The sequence below is a fragment of the Dromaius novaehollandiae genome, chromosome 28 (assembly GCF_036370855.1).
Source record: "Dromaius novaehollandiae isolate bDroNov1 chromosome 28, bDroNov1.hap1, whole genome shotgun sequence".
Taxonomy (NCBI): domain Eukaryota; kingdom Metazoa; phylum Chordata; class Aves; order Casuariiformes; family Dromaiidae; genus Dromaius; species Dromaius novaehollandiae.
Genome location: NC_088125.1, coordinates 873,952 through 894,612, shown reverse-complemented (window position 1 = coordinate 894,612; position 20,661 = coordinate 873,952).

Genomic DNA, 20,661 nt, shown 5'->3' with positions numbered 1-20,661 from the left:
CTGTTTGCAGGAGCATTTACCTGTGTGATTTGCAGAGCAGTTCCCCAATATTGCAGGTGTTTAACAGCGACCTCTATATTTATACGTAGCTGGTTCAGTTTCAAAATGTTTATGCTGAAAAAGGAGCTCAATAAGATGAAGCTGTCATTAATAAGGAGATGAAGAGGGCTCCATAGATCACATACAAAAATGCAGCTGTGCAAAAGGGACAGCCATATATGATGTAATGCTCAGTGGTGCAAATGTAGCCTCCTTTTAATGAGCAGTGCTTCTTTGTGAATAGTTGTATTTATATTGCCTGTTTATTTGCACAGTTTTTGACTTGATTGTATCTTGAGTAGCGCAAGTTGAGTATTCAGGAGGGTCCTGAAGCCAGCTGCCCTAGCCGCTCTCCCTCTCATCTACTCACTGCAGAGCACTGTCTCTGGCAGTGCTTACAGAAGGTCTCTTGTCTCGTGGCTCAGCTGGTAGTTCTGCCTTGCCATCACCCCATGAACCTGCACTCGATAAATACACGTGTACTCGGGGTTGCCCCAGTTGCTCTGCACCTGGAATTTGATATACTGGAAGGCTCTGGGAAGCTGCTTCTGCAAAAGAAACGGGGGGAGCAGTCATTCCTCAGGTGTAAGGAGCAACAGCACAGCAACGTAGCTTCCTTTGCCAGCGCTAGCCCTGCTGGGGAACAAACTGGAGCCCTGACAAAGGAGGCAGCCAGGGTTGCTATGCCAGAGCCACAAGGCACAGGATGCTTTGGCTCATCCTCCGCACTCTGTGGTCCAAGCCCTTGCAGGCAAAGCTCAGTTTGCCCCTCGCGTCGTGCCCACACGCACTCACAGTACCTTCAGGCGGAAGGTCTGAACAGCCTCTTGGTCCACGTCAAATACAAAGAGCCCCAGGAGAGTTTCTTCTGCTGCTTCCTCATCCACGCCCTCAAAGGCAACCGACAAGGGCAGCAGGTCAGGCTCAAGCAGAGCCGGAGGAAAAGTGCCCGCTGCGTCCGACTCGGGGAAGCCTGCCTCATGTCCCACCCCTCTAGCACTAGTCTGGAAGAGGTCAGTGTGGATGTGGCTCAGGCTCTTTTGAGCAAGCGCTCCAAGACCCTGGGCCAGAAAGCACAAAGCAAGCCGCAGAGGCATACCACCACCATGGGCCCCCACATACGCCATGCAGGGACGCTCTGCTCTGCAGCAACCAGCCCACGCTTCTCTGAGAGAAGGCGCCAGGAGAAACAAGGCTCCCTCGCAGCTTTCTGCCCTGGCCAGCTTCCCTGCCCACCCTCCACGCTGGGGCAAGGCTGAGGCTTACGGAGACAGCAAAGTCTTTGGGGGCGCTGCTGACTTCCCCGGAAGGAGAGACCGCCTTGGAGATGTGCTCCACGGTGACAGCCATGGGCCAGATCTGCTCAGGCAGCCGAATGACCACTTGGCCCTCCGCTCCTTGGAAAGCCCAGCACTGTCCAGGGGAAGTGTGCGGCTGAAACCAGAAAGCAGCCACCCTCAGTGGCAAGGCACTCCAGGAGCCCAGCGGACTGGCTGCTTTGCCAGCAGCACAGCCCTGGCTCGGTCTGTTGGCTGGCTTTCTGCATGGAAGGGCACCCCAGTGGATGAAAGGGACAGGAGGGGACTTGCCACCTTGCTTTCAGAAGATGGAAATCTTCCTTACAAAACATCTAGGCTCACCTGCCTTTCCCAAATCCCGCTCTGATTTTGCACAGCATTCAGAGACAGGGCGGGGCTGCCTAGGGGAGGTCACCCCGTGAGCCTTCAAAGAGTGTGCGGGAGGGACGAGCCCCCTTCCTCCAACTCGGCAGATCCCGCCAGGCTTGGGGGCCTGGAGGAGGTTCTGTCCTTGCCTGAGTGGCTTGTCAGGCTCCCCCCAACTTCCACTCTCCCTGGAAAGGGGCCGTGGGAGTTGAGGTGGGAAAATGCAGCTGCCAAGGACAAAGGTGCCCAGCACACTGCGGCCAGGGGTTGTGGGCAGGTGGCTGCTGTTGGGTTCAGCTCCGTTCCCCTCCAGACGGCAGGGCAGCACTGTGGGGAAGCGCAGGGGATCGTCAGGAAGAGGCTGAGCCCTGTGGGGCTGCGCGAGACTGCTGCTGTGAAGGGAGGTGTTTGGGGCTTGGAGGCTCAACTTGAAAGCAAGCAACTGCCTCAGAAGTCATGCTGCCTGTGCTATTACCTGCAGAATAGTATCCGGAGGGTTGGCCACGGCAAAGAAGGCGAGACAAAGCCAGCAAGCCTCACTGCCTCGCCCACCATAAGTCCGGGATGTTCTCTCTGCATCGATGGTGGCCCCTGAAAGGCACATGCAAAGTAGCTGCCTCGGACAGGCCAGAGGCTAGGAGCAGCAGGGAGCCAGCAGGTATTTCTCAGGCTGCAAGCCCAGCTGGGCAGACTTGGTGGGAGGGCCATACGCCAGCGGAGGGCCAGCAGACTTTGCATAGGCATACCTGTGGTTTTCAGAGCCCAGTCCACCGTCTGCAGGTACTTTGCCTCTATCTTCTCAAGGGCTGCCCGTGTCAAGTTGAGAAGGGGCTGGGAAAAGCATTGCAAAGGCAGAGACGGAAAGCAACAGGGAGAATGACACAAACTCATCACGGGGCACTTCTGCATGAAGACTGAGTGCTTGCACAGAGCAAAGGGGAGACTCGGGGTCAGTCCACCAAAGGCAAGACTTGTTGGAAAAGGCACCAGACCTTCTGGTCAGCGCTTTCTGACGAGTCAAGCAAGGACTCGGTGAGAACACCAGTCTCAGGAGCCACCGTGCAGACCTGGCTCAGGTCAGCACTGCCCCAAGCAGCCCTGAGAGCCAGGTTTGCGCTGGGCAGCAAGAGGACAGAGCACACGCTGCAAAGGGCCAAGAGGAAGCAGCAGGAGACAGCCTCCAACTGAGAGCAAGGTCTTTGATCAAATGGCAGCCACTTTACCCCTCTCTTCTCCTCAGCCATCGCCCTCTCCTCCAAGACTTCTGCTATGGAGTGCAGGATGGCCTCATTTGCAGCAGCCAGCTCTGCTCGCAGGTGAGCCAGCTGCTCTTCCAGGAGCTCCCGCTCATGGATCTTCTCCCTCAGCAAGGGCAGGGAGTTGCTGCAGACAAAGGGAAAGCAGATGTGGTGCAAGAGCTGAGCAGCCCCTGCAGGCAGTCCCGAGTAGGGTGCCACAGTCTTGCCCCCATCCTCTTCCCTCCCTCACAAGAGCAGAGGCTTCCCTTCCCCTCCACGTTTAGCACAAGGCAAAGGCTGGCGCCCTGGATGCTTTGCCACTCAGTGAGTTCCATGGGAAGGAAGCCCTCTTACCTGAGCGTTGTGAGCTCTGTTTCTGGCACCCCAGCCTTCTCCTGAAACACAAAGGCCCTCCCTGAGAGGAAGCCCAAGGAGCTGCATGGGGGCTTCCCACAGGACACTTCCCCAGGAAGAGCAGGTGGCAGTTGCTGCTGCTTTCTATCCATTTGGAGCAAGCCAGAGGATGTCGGGCCTTTTTCCAGCCACTGTCTTTGGGAAGTCCATTTCCTGTCTGAGCATTTGCAGACTGCAGGAGCTAAGGCAGGAGCAAAGCCACCTCCTGCCCAAGTGCTCCTTCCTGCAGCCTGCCAACCTGCAGTGCTCACTCAGGGAGCTCTCAGGGTCAAACCTCATTCAGCAGCTACAGAAAGTGAAGGACAAGCACAAGCGTGTCCCCCCCACTCCCCACCCCCCACATCTCTGTGAGGATGAGCCCTGGGCATCTGGACAGGATTCCCAACTTTTGCAGGGGAGGCAGGAGCTCCGAGCTATGGCCTCGGCCAGAGTTTGCTTTCCCCCAGCAAGAGGCACCTACCTGCAGCGCTTCCTCTTGCCACTTGCTCTCGGAGAGCAGCAAGCCCCAGCAGTAAAGCCCAGCTGCAAGTCACCACAGCAAGAGACAGTTATACTAAGAGGCTTTCTAATGGTCCCTGGAGCCACATTTTCTCCTTCCACAGCTAGGGAGCAAGAGCTTGCCTGGGACAGCTGGAGCTGGAGCTGGAGCCAGTGCAGAGCACGGAGGTGGCTCCAACCCCTTGAGCACTGCCCAGGCCCATGGGCTTGGAAAATACACACACCCAAGGCCCACACACCCGCACACCAATGAAGGCATGTGGCCCCGAGCCAAGAGGAAATGCACCAGGCCATGGCAGTTTCTGCACAGACATTGCAACCCCAAAGCTCTGCAGCAAGGAGGGACCTCTAGCCAAAACGCTCCCAGGCGCTCCACTCCCTCCCACGGCCGGCAGCCATGGCAGGCGTGAGGCAGGCTGCAGTCCACCTGTAAAGACCCTCTCTGGCCTTCACTGTGTCACGGAGATGGGAAGCTGGAAGGCGCCACAGGATCTGCTGCCTCTCCCTGCCCCTGAAAGCTGGCATCTGGTCTGCCTGTGCTACCACGCAAGAGCTTTGGTCAGCGATGCTTACCAGCCAAGAGTGGGGCCAGCAGGTAAAGGACCCTCAGGCACCTCCTGCCATTCTGCCAGGTGCTGCGTGGCCTAAAAGAGAGGGAATGCTGCTGTTAGCCAAGCCTACAGTGCAGGCTTTGCTTTGCCGGTGATCTGTTGAGGGGCTCCCTTGCCACCAGGTTCCTCAGCTCAGCAGAGCGGAGAAGCCCAGGGCCTGGGGGCCTTTAGGAAGCTCTGAGCTGCAGCACAGCACCCTGCGGGCACTAAGGCAGTTGAAGACCTCTGGCCTGACACAGGCGTAATCACCCACACGCGTAGTGTCGTGGCCTGACACAGTCTGGTGGCACTGGGCTCTCCCGAGGAGAAGGGGCAGCGCCTTGCCCAGCCAAAGGCTCTGCTGGGCTGCCTGGCTGCCCAGGCTGGAGGGCAGTGCTGCACACAGCCCCAGGGCTCAGGGGCTGTCTGTCGCCACCATGGAAGCCGGGCGGCACACAGGGCTTCTTGCCTTATCCCTCCCTGCTTTTTGGGCCCCGTCACACCCACCTGCCCAACTCGGCTGGCATCTCCTCTAATCCAACTCCGTCACCAGCAGGAGGGAAAAGGTCGCTGTGCGGCAAATCCCCGCAGGCCTCTTCCCAAAGCACTTGCTGGCCTCTGCAAAGCTCCTTGTTTGCAGAGCTACACACGTCTGCAGGCTGGGCTTTTATGGAGGGCAGCTGTTGATGACGTCACAAGAGCCAACCGCCAGGGAGGCAAGGTGTTGCCCATGATGACCTCAGAGGGGGGCTTACCCAGGAGGGGGTTGCCACGCAGCCTGAGCCAGAGGAAGCCTGTGTGTTAGCCCCCACCCCAAGCCTGAAGCCCCCCGGCACACCCGCAGAGGAGCCCTGGTTAGCCCAGAGAGCCAGCTCACTTGGTTGCGCGGCAAGCTGCTGCTGTGCCGTTGCACCCCTCGTCCTCTACCAGGCTGATGTGTCGTGTCATCCTGGGCAGGGCTCAAAGGGCTGAGCGTGAAGCCCTGCTAAGTCAGAAGGGAGAGTGGCAAGAGCTTTCTCCTCTTGAGACCCACCCGGGCATTGACACGGCACTGCAGCAAGCCAAAGGACATCAGCCAGGTGACCTTGTTGGCCCTGGAAGACATAGCCCCGCCTCTGCTAGGAAAGCAAGAGTAGAGCGGTCAGCTTGCTGGCACAAAGGCAGATGTCTCTTCCCCTAGGTACACCTGCACCCACACGGAACAGCGGGGGTGAGGGGCACAGGCTCCCTCAGCAGCCCACTGATGGGCACCCAAAGGGGAGCTCCAGGGTCGGCTCTGAGGTGTGTTGCAGAAATGCAAGCAACCATTGAGCAAGAGCAGGGGCCAGGACTGGAGACGGGGACAGCTGCAGGCCAGCTCCCGCAAGGAGTGGGCCTGAGCTTCAGTCAGGCTCCTGGGCCAGTGGGTGGAGGTGCCAGGGCAGGCCGCTCAGGGGAACTAAGCCCTCCTTAGTGCACGCTGGGCCCTGACGGTCCAGGCCGCGGTCTGTAGCCTTTGCACTTCTCTGCTGCGGCCTCTGCGGTTTGTCAACGCCTCCCTTGACCTGGCAGATTCAAAACTGGATGCAGGCGAGCCCTAGCAAGTGCCGAGTGTCTTCCACACATTCCTCCATCTGCTCGCTCTACAGCAGCTGACGCAGCCGCACACACGCTTGGCCTTTGCTGCTGCCGAAGCGCATTGCCTGCTCATGGTTAGCTTGCTGTGTGCCAGGACCCCCGGGGCCTTTTGTGCAGCACGACACCGCAGCCCATCAGGCCCCAGCACATGCTGCTGCCGCTGCTGCTGCTGCTGCTGTTGCTTGCGGTCTGGCCATGCCTGGGGCCAACCTTTGCATTGATCGTTGCTAAGGCTGAAGCAGTTCCGCGTGGCACAGCCTGCTGAGGTCTTGCTGAGTAGTGGCTCTTCCTTCGGCATAGCTAACTCTCCTCACACTTGCCGAGGGCTCAGTCGATCCCCACGCTGAGGTGGTTTAGGAAGGTATTGAGCAGTATCAGAGGCAGGCAGGCGCCCGGAGGAACTCTGCTTGGGAGCAGCTGCCCATTGGACTTGGAGGCATGAAGCAGCAGCAGCCTTGGAGCTTGGTGCTGTGGCCAGTGCCCATGCAGCTTGTGGTGCCCCTGCCCAGCGCAGCTCTTGCCAGCTTGTCAGCACCTTGTCTGCCAGGTGCTCACGCCAGCATCTGTTCCGGCTCTTTGTCCAGCTGGTCCCTAGGCTCCTCGTTGTCACCTGGGTGCTCCTCAGAGCAGCGTGCTCTCTAGGCAGAGCAGGCCTAGCATGGCTGCCTGGGTTCCCATGCTGCCTTTGCTCTGTCCCCCCACCCACCGAATCACAGAAGCACAGAATGGTTGAGGTTGGAAGGGACCTCTGGAGATCACCTAGTCCAAGCCCCTGGCTCCAGCAGGGTCACCTAGAGCATGCTGGCCAGGATGGTGTCCAGACGGCTTTTGAAGATCTCCAAGGAGGGAGAGTGCACAAACTCTCTGGGCAACCTAAGGGTAGCCTGTGATGGTCTCTTTCCTCCAATTTTCCAGCATCACTTCAAATTCTGAATTTGCCCTCCAAGTTGCTTTCAGAGCCTACCAGAGTAATGTCAGGTCATCTGCAAAGAGACCACTCCATCCCCTCAGTCCTTAATGGGACTGCTTAGCAGGACTGTACCCGGGACAAGGCTCTGCAGAGCCCCACTAGACGGAGGTTTCCGTTTGGCCAGCAAGTGCCTCCTCCTGGACACCCTGGGCTCAAAAAGGCGGCTTTGGGGAGACATTTGCTTCACTTGAGCGTCACAGAAGACCTGGGAAGGCCACCAACGCATATGACTTGAATCTACCTTCCAAGAGGTGATTTTGCATGAAAATCAACACCCAAGAAATATTAGAATGTTTTTCATGTGTAGATATATACTTTGCTATTTCACCCAAAAGAAAGAGAATAATCAGGGGAAAAGATGGAAAACGTAGCCCCAGTTCCTCGGAATGTCGACTAGAGGTTGCAAATATGCTCTGTCACTGTTCCATGTTATTCCACATGAAGACCCACTCATCCCAAAGCTGAAAGAGCAACCGTGGGGTTCACTGGGGTCCATTCCTTGGAAAGAATTAGTCACAAAGGACTTCACGAGCAGAGAAGTGGCTGGCTTGGGAGGCAGAAGCCTAGAGAAGCAAACATGCTTGTGCTGGAAACACAGGGACACGCTCGGAAGGCACATGAGGATCAGCGATTCCTTTGATTGGAAAAGACCAGTTTCCTCATCTCTGGACTCTGCAACAGGGACAGAGACCCGTGAGAGGATGCCAGGGAACTCCTGGCATCACTCACAAAGGCAGGAAACCCGGAGGCCTGCACCGACTTTAGGAACTCGGGGGCTATTGTCTGGGTTGTTTCATGGCCAAAGCGGGTGGTGGCCATAGGAGTCATGTTGGTGAGGCCGCGGCGGCGAAGTCACAGAGATGCAGGCAGCCCATGTCCCTTGGTCTCACAACACAAGCACAGGCAGTGACAGCAACCCCTCTCTGGCAGCCTGCAGCCAGAAGCACAGCAGAGAGACTATAGACCTGCGCAGAAGCAGGACTAAGAAAATTAGGGGCAAGGGGATGCAGGTGGTCGACAACACGGAGCAGCTCCCCAGTGGGACAAGTTAAACACACCTGAGCCCTCTAGCTTGGGAAAGAGAGGCCCGAAGCCACCACAGAGACACCAGTGTCTGAGGTCATGAGAAGGTGAAGGGACAAGGTGAGGAGGGACCACCAGCTCCCATGACACCAGAGCGCAGGGGCATCCCGTGGAGCAACCAGGCAGGAATTTTACACTGGAATACAAGGAACTCTCGTCACACAGCACCCAGGGAAATTGCTGAACTCCCTGCCCTAGGATCCCAGACATGGACAAGGAGGAATGGCTTCATAAAGCGATGAGATCGCCCTGCGCTATTAACACAAAAGGGCACTAAACCACAGCATTGGGATTGGGGTGGGAAGTACCAGAGGAGATGGGGTCCTCGGAAAGAAAAGAGCCACCCAAACCCAGACCCAAGACATCAGCGCCCCACAGGCACCATCAAGGTCACGCTGCAGCTATGGCCAGACATCACAGCAAATCCTGTCAGCAAGGGATTCTTTTTTCTTTTTTTTTGGTTTTTAACATCTCCCATTTCTGCCTCTGTTTCCAGGCTCTCTGCAGCTGCCTTAGACCCCTTTTAGCCACCACGAACTCTGGCGATCGCCTTTGCATGGTCTAGGGCAACAGAAATGTGGCACATCCCTTTTATCGCAGTTGGGTTAGAATAGCCAGCTCTAATTAATGTCCATCACATAGCAGTCACCAAAGCACTCAATAAATGGGAATAATATGATGTTGTTATAAGACAACCCTGGAAGCTCAGAAAGAATGGTCATGCTGTTTAAACTAGGCAGATTAGGATAACCCCTATCTCTATTTTCTGAAAAGAAGCATTCTTGAATCAAGGGCATCCTAGAACTGCTAAAGCCCTAAGAGAACCATTAAATCAAAACGTTTTACTTCTAGGTACGTATTGCCAATTTGGCAAAAGAATTGGAGGTCCATGTATCCCTAACTGAACTGTCCTCATTATACTACAAAAAATCACGCCCATAGGTCCAAAAGACCCATGCGCAGGTGAAGACCCCTCCCCTGAGCATGCGTAGTACTAAAATGGTGTGTAAGCAAAATTGTAATTGTATGTAAATCATTAACGAATCAGTGTAAAAGGGAAAGTTGCAAACTTTACAATTTGTTTGTATAGATGCTCCTTGAGAAGCCAGGGTGGGGGTGTGCTTGATCTGTGGGAAACCACCGAGCACCCAGGCTTGCGCAACTCTGAAATAAAGAAGCAAATGTCTCTCCTGAGTGTGTAATTATTGGCTTACTGCACACCGGGCAACAAATCCGCTCTTTGGACAACAGTGTCAGTGGGTAGAACAGTTCCGAGACACTTGGCCTTTAGGCCACATTACTCGGAAATAACACCAAAAGGGCCTTCTTACAGTCCTGGCTGCCAAACGGCCCCGGGGCCGTAGGGGACCATCAGTCAGGGCTCTGGCTGCAGCCCCCAGTGCTGCCCAGCATCTCCCCTGCAGGCCCCGGGGCATCCAGCGATGGGGGAGGGAAGGAGGGAGAGGCAGGGAGAGAGGAAGAGAAGGGCAGAGGGAGGGAGGGAGGAAAAGAGGGAGGAAGGAAGAGAAGGAGGGAGGGAGGGAGAGGGAGGAGCAGAGGAGGCCAGGGCAGCCCTGGGAGCCCAAGGGCCGCTGTTGCTAGGCAGCACGGGGGGAGGGGGGGCACGAGGAGGCCACATGACCTGCAGCTGGTGCTGTTGCCAGGCAACACTGGGTGGGGCAGCAACAGGCACTGGGGGAGGTGTTGGGAGGTGGTTGGAGCTGGGCTGGGGCAGCCATGGTGGGGCTGCGTGTGGGGCTGGGAGCTTCAGGGAGCCAGGCCCTCCACGGCCCTGGCCCTGCTGCCCCCGGTGGTGTGGGGGCTCGGAGGAGCTGGGCCCGCACCCAGGCCCCGCACCCAGCGGCTGCCGGCAGGAAGGGACGACCAAAGGCCCTGCATGGGCGCTGGAGGCCGGACCCGGCTCCTCACAGCGCCTCTGGTGCTGACGCGGCTCTTCGGGGCAGAGCTGGGGCCCTTCACGTGCCTAGAAAGTAGGAGGCATGGGGAAGCATGACACTGAGACCCTCCAGCTGGCTCTGAGCAAGAGTTGCCTCAGGAATGGACAAAAATATGCCTGCTGTGTTTTTCATGTGTGTTTCGAAGTGGCAGATAGGGCTTACTTGTCTCAAACTTTGTGCCAGTGCACTAAGAGAAGACTTGCAGTTTGCCTAATCCCAGTGTGAGGCCAGAGCCAGAGCCTCTGCGTCATCTCAGCCAGTGTTCTCTCTAAAAGACGTTCAGCTGTTTGCAAGAGCATTTACCTGTGTGATTTCCAGAGCAGTTCCCCAATATTGCAGGTGTTTAACAGCGACCTCTGTATTTATACGTAGCTGGTTCAGTTTCAAAATGTTTATGCTGAGAAAGGAGCTCAATAAGATGAAGCTGTCATTAATAAGGAGATGAAGAGGACTCCATAGATCACATACAAAAATGCAGCTGTGCAAAAGGGACAGCCATATATACTGTAATGCTCAGTGGTGCAAATGTAGCCTCCTTTTAATGAGCAGTGCTTCTTTGTGAATAGTTGTATTTGTATTGCCTGTTTATTTGCAGAGTTTTTGACTTGATTGTATCTTGAGTAGCGCAAGTTGAGTATTCAGGAGGGTCCTGAAGCCAGCTGCCCTAGCCGCTCTCCCTCTCATCTACTCACTGCAGAGCACTGTCTCTGGCAGTGCTTACAGAAGGTCTCTTGTCTCGTGGCTCAGCTGGTAGTTCTGCCTTGCCATCACCCCATGAACCTGCACTCGATAAATACACGTGTACTGGGGGTTGCCCCAGTTGCTCTGCACCTGGAATTTGATATACTGGAAGGCTCTGGGAAGCTGCTTCTGCAAAGGAAACGGGGGGAGCCGTCATTCCTCAGGTGTAAGGAGCAACAGCACAGCAACGTAGCTTCCTTTGCCAGCGCTAGCCCTGCTGGGGAACAAACTGGAGCCCTGACAAAGGAGGCAGCCAGGGTTGCTATGCCAGAGCCACAAGGCACAGGATGCTTTGGCTCATCCTCCGCACTCTGTGGTCCAAGCCCTTGCAGGCAAAGCTCAGTTTGCCCCTCGCGTCGTGCCCACACGCACTCACAGTACCTTCAGGCGGAAGGTCTGAACAGCCTCTTGGTCCACGTCAAATACAAAGAGCCCCAGGAGAGTTTCTTCTGCTGCTTCCTCATCCACGCCCTCAAAGGCAACCGACAAGGGCAGCAGGTCAGGCTCAAGCAGAGCCGGAGGAAAAGTGCCCGCTGCGTCCGACTCGGGGAAGCCTGCCTCATGTCCCACCCCTCTAGCACTAGTCTGGAAGAGGTCAGTGTGGATGTGGCTCAGGCTCTTTTGAGCAAGCGCTCCAAGACCCTGGGCCAGAAAGCACAAAGCAAGCCGCAGAGGCATACCACCACCGTGGGCCCCCACATACGCCATGCAGGGACGCTCTGCTCTGCAGCAACCAGCCCACGCTTCTCTGAGAGAAGGCGCCAGGAGAAACAAGGCTCCCTCGCAGCTTTCTGCCCTGGCCAGCTTCCCTGCCCACCCTCCACGCTGGGGCAAGGCTGAGGCTTACGGAGACAGCAAAGTCTTTGGGGGCGCTGCTGACTTCCCCGGAAGGAGAGACCGCCTTGGAGATGTGCTCCACGGTGACAGCCATGGGCCAGATCTGCTCAGGCAGCCGAATGACCACTTGGCCCTCCGCTCCTTGGAAAGCCCAGCACTGTCCAGGGGAAGTGTGCGGCTGAAACCAGAAAGCAGCCACCCTCAGTGGCAAGGCACTCCAGGAGCCCAGCGGACTGGCTGCTTTGCCAGCAGCACAGCCCTGGCTCGGTCTGTTGGCTGGCTTTCTGCATGGAAGGGCACCCAAGTGGATGAAAGGGACAGGAGGGGACTTGCCACCTTGCTTTCAGAAGACGGAAATCTTCCTTACAAAACATCTAGGCTCACCTGCCTTTCCCAAATCCCGCTCTGATTTTGCACAGCATTCAGAGACAGGGCGGGGCTGCCTAGGGGAGGTCACCCCGTGAGCCTTCAAAGAGTGTGCAGGAAGGATGAGCCCCCTTCCTCCAACTCGGCAGATCCCGCCAGGCTTGGGGGCCTGGAGGAGGTTCTGTCCTTGCCTGAGTGGCTTGTCAGGCTCCCCCCAACTTCCACTCTCTCTGGAAAGGGGCCGTGGGAGGTGAGGTGGGAAAATGCAGCTGCCAAGGACAAAGGTGCCCAGCACACTGCAGCCAGGGGTTGTGGGCAGGTGGCTGCTGTTGGGTTCAGCTCCGTTCCCCTCCAGACGGCAGGGCAGCACTGTGGGGAAGCGCAGGGGATCGTCAGGAAGAGGCTGAGCCCTGTGGGGCTGCGCGAGACTGCTGCTGTGAAGGGAGGTGTTTGGGGCTTGGAGGCTCAACTTGAAAGCAAGCAACTGCCTCAGAAGTCATGCTGCCTGTGCTATTACCTGCAGAATAGTATCCGGGGGGTTGGCCACGGCAAAGAAGGCGAGACAAAGCCAGCAAGCCTCACTGCCTCGCCCACCATAAGTCCGGGATGTTCTCTCTGCATCGATGGTGGCCCCTGAAAGGCACATGCAAAGCAGCTGCCTCGGACAGGCCAGAGGCTAGGAGCAGCAGGGAGCCAGCAGGTATTTCTCAGGCTGCAAGCCCAGCTGGGCAGACTTGGTGGGAGGGCCATACGCCAGCGGAGGGCCAGCAGACTTTGCGTAGGCATACCTGTGGTTTTCAGAGCCCAGTCCACCGTCTGCAGGTACTTTGCCTCTATCTTCTCAAGGGCTGCCCGTGTCAAGTTGAGAAGGGGCTGGGAAAAGCATTGCAAAGGCAGAGACGGAAAGCAACAGGGAGAATGACACAAACTCATCACGAGGCACTTCTGCATGAAGACTGAGTGCTTGCACAGAGCAAAGGGGAGACTCGGGGTCAGTCCACCAAAGGCAAGACTTGTTGGAAAAGGCACCAGACCTTCTGGTCAGCGCTTTCTGATGAGTCAAGCAAGGACTCGGGGAGAACACCAGTCTCAGGAGCCACCGTGCAGACCTGGCTCAGGTCAGCACTGCCCCAAGCAGCCCTGAGAGCCAGGTTTGCGCTGGGCAGCAAGAGGACAGAGCACACGCTGCAAAGGGCCAAGAGGAAGCAGCAGGAGACAGCCTCCAACTGAGAGCAAGGTCTTTGATCAAATGGCAGCCACTTTACCCCTCTCTTCTCCTCAGCCATCGCCCTCTCCTCCAAGACTTCTGCTATGGAGTGCAGGATGGCCTCATTTGCAGCAGCCAGCTCTGCTCGCAGGTGAGCCACCTGCTCTTCCAGGAGCTCCCGCTCATGGATCTTCTCCCTCAGCAAGGGCAGGGAGTTGCTGCAGACAAAGGGAAAGCAGATGTGGTGCAAGAGCTGAGCAGCCCCTGCAGGCAGTCCCGAGTAGGGTGCCACAGTCTTGCCCCCATCCTCTTCCCTCCCTCACAAGAGCAGAGGCTTCCCTTCCCCTCCACGTTTAGCACAAGGCAAAGGCTGGCGCCCTGGATGCTTTGCCACTCAATGAGTTCCATGGGAAGGAAGCCCTCTTACCTGAGCGTTGTGAGCTCTGTTTCTGGCACCCCAGCCTTCTCCTGAAACACAAAGGCCCTCCCTGAGAGGAAGCCCAAGGAGCTGCATGGGGGCTTCCCACAGGACACTTCCCCAGGAAGAGCAGGTGGCAGTTGCTGCTGCTTTCTATCCATTTGGAGCAAGCCAGAGGATGTCGGGCCTTTTTCCAGCCACTGTCTTTGGGAAGTCCATTTCCTGTCTGAGCATTTGCAGACTCCAGGAGCTAAGGCAGGAGCAAAGCCACCTCCTGCCCAAGTGCTCCTTCCTGCAGCCTGCCAACCTGCAGTGCTCACTCAGGGAGCTCTCAGGGTCAAAGCTCATTCAGCAGCTACAGAAAGTGAAGGACAAGCACAAGCGTGTCCCCCCCACACCCCCCCACATCTCTGTGAGGATGAGCCCTGGGCATCTGGACGGGATTCCCAACTTTTGCAGGGGAGGCAGGAGCTCCGAGCTATGGCCTCGGCCAGAGTTTGCTTTCCCCCAGCAAGAGGCACCTACCTGCAGCGCTTCCTCTTGCCACTTGCTCTCGGAGAGCAGCAAGCCCCAGCAGTAAAGCCCAGCTGCAAGTCACCACAGCAAGAGACAGTTATACTAAGAGGCTTTCTAATGGTCCCTGGAGCCACATTTTCTCCTTCCACAGCTAGGGAGCAAGAGCTTGCCTGGGACAGCTGGAGCTGGAGCTGGAGCCAGTGCAGAGCGCGGAGGTGGCTCCAACCCCTTGAGCACTGCCCAGGCCCATGGGCTTGGAAAATACACACACCCAAGGCCCACACACCCGCACACCAATGAAGGCATGTGGCCCCGAGCCAAGAGGAAATGCACCAGGCCATGGCAGTTTCTGCACAGACATTGCAACCCCAAAGCTCTGCAGCAAGGAGGGACCTCTAGCCAAAACGATCCTAGGCGCTCCACTCCCTCCCACGGCCGGCAGCCATGGCAGGCGTGAGGCAGGCTGCAGTCCACCTGTAAAGACCCTCTCTGGCCTTCACTGTGTCACGGAGATGGGAAGCTGGAAGGCGCCACAGGATCTGCTGCCTCTCCCTGCCCCTGAAAGCTGGCATCCGGTCTGCCTGTGCTACCGCGCAAGAGCTTTGGTCAGCGCTGCTCACCAGCCAAGAGTGGGGCCAGCAGGTAAAGGACCCTCAGGCACCTCCTGCCATTCTGCCAGGTGCTGCGTGGCCTAAAAGAGAGGGAATGCTGCTGTTAGCCAAGCCTACAGTGCGGGCTTTGCTTTGCCAGTGATCCGTTGAGGGGCTCCCTCGCCACCAGGTTCCTCAGCTCAGCAGAGCGGAGAAGCCCAGGGCCTGGGGGCCTTTAGGAAGCTCTGAGCTGCAGCACAGCACCCTGCAGGCACTAAGGCAGTTGAAGACCTCTGGCCTGACACAGGCGTAATCACCCACACGCGTAGTGTCGTGGCCTGACACAGTCTGGTGGCACTGGGCTCTCCCGAGCAGAAGGGGCAGCGCCTTGCCCAGCCAAAGGCTCTGCTGGGCTGCCTGGCTGCCCAGGCTGGAGGGCAGTGCTGCACACAGCCCCAGGGCTCAGGGGCTGTCTGTCGCCACCATGGAAGCCGGGCGGCACACAGGGCTTCTTGCCTTATCCCTCCCTGCTTTTTGGGCCCCGTCACACCCACCTGCCCAACTCGGCTGGCATCTCCTCTAATCCAACTCCGTCACCAGCAGGAGGGAAAAGGTCGCTGTGCGGCAAATCCCCGCAGGCCTCTTCCCAAAGCACTTGCTGGCCTCTGCAAAGCTCCTTGTTTGCAGAGCTACACACGTCTGCAGGCTGGGCTTTTATGGAGGGCAGCTGTTGATGACGTCACAAGAGCCAACCGCCAGGGAGGCAAGGTGTTGCCCATGATGACCTCAGAGGGGGGCTTACCCAGGAGGGGGTTGCCACGCAGCCTGAGCCAGAGGAAGCCTGTGTGTTAGCCCCCACCCCAAGCCTGAAGCCTCCCGGCACACCCGCAGAGGAGCCCTGGTTAGCCCAGAGAGCCAGCTCACTTGGTTGCGCGGGCAAGCTGCTGCTGTGCCGTTGCACCCCTCGTCCTCTACCAGGCTGATGTGTCGTGTCATCCTGGGCAGGGCTCAAAGGGCTGAGCGTGAAGCCCTGCTAAGTCAGAAGGGAGAGTGGCAAGAGCTTTCTCCTCTTGAGACCCACCCGGGCATTGACACGGCACTGCAGCAAGCCAAAGGACATCAGCCAGGTGACCTTGTTGGCCCTGGAAGACATAGCCCCGCCTCTGCTAGGAAAGCAAGAGTAGAGCGGTCAGCTTGCTGGCACAAAGGCAGATGTCTCTTCCCCTAGGTACACCTGCACCTACACGGAACAGCGGGGGTGAGGGGCACAGGCTCCCTCAGCAGCCCACTGATGGGCACCCAAAGGGGAGCTCCAGGGTCGGCTCTGAGGTGTGTTGCAGAAATGCAAGCAACCATTGAGCAAGAGCAGGGGCCAGGACTGGAGACGGGGACAGCTGCAGGCCAGCTCCCGCAAGGAGTGGGCCTGAGCTTCAGTCAGGCTCCTGGGCCAGTGGGTGGAGGTGCCAGGGCAGGCCGCTCAGGGGAACTAAGCCCTCCTTAGTGCACGCCGGGCCCTGACGGTCCAGGCCGCGGTCTGTAGCCTTTGCACTTCTCTGCTGCGGCCTCTGCGGTTTGTCAACGCCTCCCTTGACCTGGCAGATTCAAAACTGGATGCAGGCGAGCCCTAGCAAGTGCCGAGTGTCTTCCACACATTCCTCCATCTGCTCGCTCTACAGCAGCTGACGCAGCCGCACACACGCTTGGCCTTTGCTGCTGCCGAAGCGCATTGCCTGCTCATGGTTAGCTTGCTGTGTGCCAGGACCCCCGGGGCCTTTTGTGCAGCACGACACCGCAGCCCATCAGGCCCCAGCACATGCTGCTGCCGCTGCTGCTGCTGCTGCTGTTGCTTGCGGTCTGGCCATGCCTGGGGCCAACCTTTGCATTGATTGTTGCTAAGGCTGAAGCAGTTCCGCGTGGCACAGCCTGCTGAGGTCTTGCTGAGTAGTGGCTCTTCCTTCGGCATAGCTAACTCTCCTCACACTTGCCGAGGGCTCAGTCGATCCCCACGCTGAGGTGGTTTAGGAAGGTATTGAGCAGTATCAGAGGCAGGCAGGCCCCCGGAGGAACTCTGCTTGGGAGCAGCTGCCCATTGGACTTGGAGGCATGAAGCAGCAGCAGCCTTGGAGCTTGGTGCTGTGGCCAGTGCCCATGCAGCTTGTGGTGCCCCTGCCCAGCGCAGCTCTTGCCAGCTTGTCAGCACCTTGTCTGCCAGGTGCTCACGCCAGCATCTGTTCCGGCTCTTTGTCCAGCTGGTCCCTAGGCTCCTCGTTGTCACCTGGGTGCTCCTCAGAGCAGCGGGCTCTCTAGGCAGAGCAGGCCTAGCATGGCTGCCTGGGTTCCCATGCTGCCTTTGCTCTGTCCCCCCACCCACCGAATCACAGAACCACAGAATGGTTGAGGTTGGAAGGGACCTCTGGAGATCACCTAGTCCAAGCCCCTGGCTCCAGCAGGGTCACCTAGAGCATGCTGGCCAGGATGGTGTCCAGACGGCTTTTGAAGATCTCCAAGGAGGGAGAGTGCACAAACTCTCTGGGCAACCTAAGGGTAGCCTGTGATGGTCTCTTTCCTCCAATTTTCCAGCATCACTTCAAATTCTGAATTTGCCCTCCAAGTTGCTTTCAGAGCCTACCAGAGTAATGTCAGGTCATCTGCAAAGAGACCACTCCATCCCCTCAGTCCTTAATGGGACTGCTTAGCAGGACTGTACCCGGGACAAGGCTCTGCAGAGCCCCACTAGACGGAGGTTTCCGTTTGCCCAGCAAGTGCCTCCTCCTGGACACCCTGGGCTCAAAAAGGCGGCTTTGGGGAGACATTTGCTTCACTTGAGCGTCACAGAAGACCTGGGAAGGCCACCAACGCATATGACTTGAATCTACCTTCCAAGAGGTGATTTTGCATGAAAATCAACACCCAAGAAATATTAGAATGTTTTTCATGTGTAGATATATACTTTGCTATTTCACCCAAAAGAAAGAGAATAATCAGGGGAAAAGATGGAAAACGTAGCCCCAGTTCCTCGGAATGTCGACTAGAGGTTGCAAATATGCTCTGTCACTCTTCCATGTTATTCCACATGAAGACCCACTCATCCCAAAGCTGAAAGAGCAACCGTGGGGTTCACTGGGGTCCATTCCTTGGAAAGAATTAGTCACAAAGGACTTCACGAGCAGAGAAGTGGCTGGCTTGGGAGGCAGAAGCCTAGAGAAGCAAACATGCTTGTGCTGGAAACACAGGGACACGCTCGGAAGGCACATGAGGATCAGCGATTCCTTTGATTGGAAAAGACCAGTTTCCTCATCTCTGGACTCTGCAACAGGGACAGAGACCCGTGAGAGGATGCCAGGGAACTCCTGGCATCACTCACAAAGGCAGGAAACCCGGAGGCCTGCACCGACTTTAGGAACTCGGGGGCTATTGTCTGGGTTGTTTCATGGCCAAAGCGGGTGGTGGCCATAGGAGTCATGTTGGTGAGGCCGCGGCGGCGAAGTCACAGAGATGCAGGCAGCCCATGTCCCTTGGTCTCACAACACAAGCACAGGCAGTGACAGCAACCCCTCTCTGGCAGCCTGCAGCCAGAAGCACAGCAGAGAGACTATAGACCTGCGCAGAAGCAGGACTAAGAAAATTAGGGGCAAGGGGATGCAGGTGGTCAACAACACGGAGCAGCTCCCCAGTGGGACAAGTTAAACACACCTGAGCCCTCTAGCTTGGGAAAGAGAGGCCCGAAGCCACCACAGAGACACCAGTGTCTGAGGTCATGAGAAGGTGAAGGGACAAGGTGAGGAGGGACCACCAGCTCCCATGACACCAGAGCGCAGGGGCATCCCGTGGAGCAACCAGGCAGGAATTTTAAACTGGAATACAAGGAACTCTCGTCACACAGCACCCAGGGAAATTGCTGAACTCCCTGCCCTAGGATCCCAGACATGGACAAGGAGGAATGGCTTCATAAAGCGATGAGATCGCCCTGCGCTATTAACACAAAAGGGCACTAAACCACAGCATTGGGATTGGGGTGGGAAGTACCAGAGGAGATGGGGTCCTCGGAAAGAAAAGAGCCACCCAAACCCAGACCCAAGACATCAGCGCCCCACAGGCACCATCAAGGTCACGCTGCAGCTACGGCCAGACATCACAGCAAATCCTGTCAGCAAGGGATTCTTTTTTCTTTTTTTTTGGTTTTTAACATCTCCCATTTCTGCCTCTGTTTCCAGGCTCTCTGCAGCTGCCTTAGACCCCTTTTAGCCACCACGAACTCTGGCGATCGCCTTTGCATGGTCTAGGGCAACAGAAATGTGGCACATCCCTTTTATCGCAGTTGGGTTAGAATAGCCAGCTCTAATTAATGTCCATCACATAGCAGTCACCAAAGCACTCAATAAATGGGAATAATATGATGTTGTTATAAGACAACCCTGGAAGCTCAGAAAGAATGGTCATGCTGTTTAAACTAGGCAGATTAGGATAACCCCTATCTCTATTTTCTGAAAAGAAGCATTCTTGAATCAAGGGCATCCTAGAACTGCTAAAGCCCTAAGAGAACCATTAAATCAAAACGTTTTACTTCTAGGTACGTATTGCCAATTTGGCAAAAGAATTGGAGGTCCATGTATCCCTAACTGAACTGTCCTCATTATACTACAAAAAATCACGCCCATAGGTCCAAAAGACCCATGCGCAGGTGAAGACCCCTCCCCTGAGCATGCGTAGTACTAAAATGGTGTGTAAGCAAAATTGTAATTGTATGTAAATCATTAACGAATCAGTGTAAAAGGGAAAGTTGCAAACTTTGCAATTTGTTTGTATAGATGCTCCTTGAGAAGCCAGGGTGGGGGTGTGCTTGATCTGTGGGAAACCACCGAGCACCCAGGCTTGCGCAACTCTGAAATAAAGAAGCAAATGTCTCTCCTGAGTGTGTAATTATTGGCTTACTGCACACCGGGCAACAAATCCGCTCTTTGGACAACAGTGTCAGTGGGTAGAACAGTTCCGAGACACTTGGCCTTTAGGCCACATTACTCGGAAATAACACCAAAAGGGCCTTCTTACAGTCCTGGCTGCCAAACGGCCCCGGGGCCGTAGGGGACCATCAGTCAGGGCTCTGGCTGCAGCCCCCAGTGCTGCCCAGCATCTCCCCTGCAGGCCCCGGGGCATCCAGCGATGGGGGAGGGAAGGAGGGAGAGGCAGGGAGAGAGGAAGAGAAGGGCAGAGGGAGGGAGGGAGGAAAAGAGGGAGGAAGGAAGAGAAGGAGGGAGGGAGGGAGAGGGAGGAGCAGAGGAGGCCAGGGCAGCCCTGGGAGCCCAAGGGCCGCTGTTGCTAGGCAGCACGGGGGGAGGGGGGGCACGAGGAGGCCACATGACCTGCAGCTGGTGCTGTTGCCAGGCAACACTGGGTGGGGCAGCAACAGGCACTGGGGGAGGTGTTGGGAGGTGGTTGGAGCTGGGCTGGGGCAGCCATGGTGGGGCTGCGTGTGGGGCTGGGAGCTTCAGGGAGCCAGGCCCTCCACGGCCCTGGCCCTGCTGCCCCCGGTGGTGTGGGGGCTCGGAGGAGCTGGGCCCGCACCCAGGCCCCGCACCCAGCGGCTGCCGGCAGGAAGGGACGACCAAAGGCCCTGCATGGGCGCTGGAGGCCGGACCCGGCTCTCACAGCGCCTCTGGTGCTGACGCGGCTCTTCGGGGCAGAGCTGGGGCCCTTCACGTGCCTAGAAAGTAGGAGGCATGGGGAAGCATGACACTGAGACCCTCCAGCTGGCTCTGAGCAAGAGTTGCCTCAGGAATGGACAAAAATATGCCTGCTGTGTTTTTCATGTGTGTTTCGAAGTGGCAGATAGGGCTTACTTGTCTCAAACTTTGTGCCAGTGCACTAAGAGAAGACTTGCAGTTTGCCTAATCCCAGTGTGAGGCCAGAGCCAGAGC